The following is a 3185-nucleotide window of genomic DNA, read 5'->3' on the forward strand; positions in this document are numbered from 1 at the left end:
CGAACGGAGACGTAACAATACGTAAGACTGAATACTAAACACTAATAAACGGCCGATCTCGGAATAAACCACCGAGCGAGATGGAGTACCCGTCTACCTCGCCGTTGTTCTACAGTACCTGGCCGCAGAAGTTGGCAAGTAAAGTTGCTCGTGATAATAAGAACATTACGGTCATTCCTCGTCACTTGTAACTGGCCATTTTCGGACATAATCCACAAAATCATGAAAGTAATTTTAATTTGAAACGTTTGACTGTAACCTAAAAGTTTAGGCTCAAACGCAACCGGGTTTTAAAATTACCGTGTTGGTGTGCCATATATTTCATATTTAATATGTTTAAAATATTTTTAGATATATCATCATATTTAATATTAGTTGATTGCGGTATATTTATTGTAAGGTAGTTTTTATTTGACTTTCTACTCTCCTGTAAACTTTATTTTATATATGTGTGTATGTTTTGAATATACTGTTACGTCTCCTTTTGTTAATTAACTTTCCGTAACTTCGTTCCGACGAAACTTTAGCGACACAAGTCCTTACTTAATAAAACTGGTTTATTCTTTCCGAATATAACGTTACGATACACTTAATTTCAACAATCGCGCTAAAACAAACGCTATAACAACGAACGTGCTCAACTTCAACAATACTCGCTGACTGCAGATCAATTACTCACTGTCTACACACACACGTTATCCTGTCACATTGTCACCCTCTTTTTTATACCAGACAACCCTATATCTAGTAAATACTAGAGCATTCGCCAAGGTACAGGATAGTCCTAGAAAGCAGAGGGCGTGAGAATAGTCACGTGATCTCGCTGACGCAACAATACTTACTATGTTATGATCAACATGCTGGAAAACACGCCTGTCACCTATTGGCTACATTTAACATTTGCAGCTCCTATCTATGACGTCTGAGAAGAGGGACCGCCCACTAACTACTTTAATCCGGCCTATAAGTATTTTAATATTTAAGTTCTTCGTCCCTACTCGAAACTAACCTCTGTTTTCTCAAAAACTCTCTAGACTTTGTAGATAGACTCAAAAAACGTTAAATTAAAACAAGAAGATAACTTGGTGGTTTTTGACATAAAATTTCTCTGGCCTTTCTATGGTTACCGAAACTTCCACAAGGTAATAATTTTACTTACAAAGGCCAGTTCTGTAAACAAAGTAATGTAGTAGCGACAGGATCCCCATTTTTCTTACAGTTAGAGACTTCTACATGTCTGTTCTAGCAGAACTATTAGGGATTAAGTTCACACCCAAACATCTGGTTAAGATACATTTACAACACTTTTAGTATATGCAACATAGAAAAAGGTAACCTTCTTAATGTCAAATATCATAATTTTCACTCGTGAAGTAAAATCTAACTGTTGTCTTCCCTTTTTAGATGTTAACATAAAACGAGAGAACAGTAAAGTGACCTCCAGTATACAAAAAAAAACAATATCCTCCCACTTCACCTATGTAAACCATGTTATACAACTTTTTGCCCACAAAGAAGACTTAGAAACAGAACTGAACTAGTCCAAGAAACTAGCACATTGTAGAAGTTTCAACCCCAACATCATATATAGATCTTTTATTAAACTTCAAAACCGTAAAAAAAAAATTATGGTAACTGCAGTCTTTCCCTATCAACAACGAAAAATATAAATTTGTTTAATTCCCTTTTTTATGCTAAAATTGCAAATAAAATTACTAATCTACGTATTTAATAACTTAAACATTGGCGTAAAAATAATTCAAACCTTCATAAATGTAAACACTGTACTACCTAACCTGAAACAATCCTTATTCGAGAAACAAAAGGCATATGTAATATTCCATGCTAATGTGGCAAGAAATATTTATATAAGACAGACGTCACGTTCCAAGTAAATAAGATGGAAAGAACACCAAGGCCACATATGCAGAAGTAAGTTTCAGATATCTGGCTTAACTTGTCATCAATATGAAATAGGTTACAAAATACATTGAGACACAAGTTTTCTCCTAAACCACCCCCCCCTCAAAAAAAAGGGGGAGGGATTGTTTAGAAACAATATAAAGCATGAAAGCAGGTGATGTTTCACGAAACCGTGACAATGTCCCTAAGAATATCAGTGAAATTTGGTTCACTTTAATCACCTTGCTTTCGCTCACATACTTGACCATCTTTTAACTTGCCTTTAAAATACCAGTTTTTATCGATTGTAAATAGTACAACTTTTGTTTATTTAACTCACAATGTTTCATTAGTTCTTGTATCCCACCTGTTAATGCCAGGTAAAACGTTGTGGATAAAATAAACAAGTTTTACTATGTATAACCGATAAAAACGTGTTCAGATTTTAAAAACATAGTTCACGATCACGGGAGACGACCACGATACTTCGACTCTGACCATGATACCTGCCAGTAAGCAGACTGTCCCCTATCCAACGCCGCCGGTAATTATCGACGGACTACCGCTCGACTTTATCCACCACTATAAACCCCAAGCCTGCGTATGTCCGGAGCGCACCCGTCGTCTCCGCGAGGGAGGTATACTCCTCCAGCCCAGGACACCCGAAAACCTCCGTTACCTTTGGTCTTCAAATTCACCCGTCATATGCCAACCCCCAAAAGCAATGCCAGTCTCCACACTGTATTTCTAAGGATTATATCATTTATACCAGAAGAAATCCACCAAGCCCTCGAAACTACAACCAATTCAAAGATCCACGCAGTACACCGAACTACATCAAAGAAAACAGGTTCACCCTCTCACTTCATGAAAGTCGTCACTACTTCCATAATAACTACAGACTTCATTCTCGCCCACGGCTGCTCTCTAGAATTCTACCACTTCAAAGCAGAAAAAAAAACATACCGGAAGCTTCACCCACCCCTACCTTTACCAGTTCGCCCTCGTTTCACAACACCCGAACGAAAACCGCCGCCAACCGGTACTCTACCACCCATCCTATCACACTTGACCAAGCAACTCAAACCTCGCCCATATCTGAAACACTAGACAAGTCGACCCAAACCACCACTACAAGAAAGAAGAAAGGTATCCAGACCCAGCCACACCACCAGTGACGAGGTACCCAGACCCAGCCACACCAGTAACCAGTGACGCAAGTCAACAAACCAACAACCCGCTCCTCAGACCCAGCCACACCAGTGACGCAAGTCAACAAACCA

The 3185-nt window shown here is 38.6% G+C and overlaps 1 protein-coding gene across 2 annotated transcripts in view; it reads left to right on the forward strand.

Annotated features, from left to right (window-relative positions):
* Window positions 1-3185, forward strand: part of LOC106472029 (cyclic nucleotide-gated cation channel beta-3-like) — a 58771-nt gene that overhangs the window by 26159 nt on the left and 29427 nt on the right. The window lies entirely within an intron of this gene.

This window comes from Limulus polyphemus, unplaced genomic scaffold (genome assembly GCF_000517525.1).
Source record: "Limulus polyphemus unplaced genomic scaffold, Limulus_polyphemus-2.1.2 Scaffold5028, whole genome shotgun sequence".
Taxonomy (NCBI): domain Eukaryota; kingdom Metazoa; phylum Arthropoda; class Merostomata; order Xiphosura; family Limulidae; genus Limulus; species Limulus polyphemus.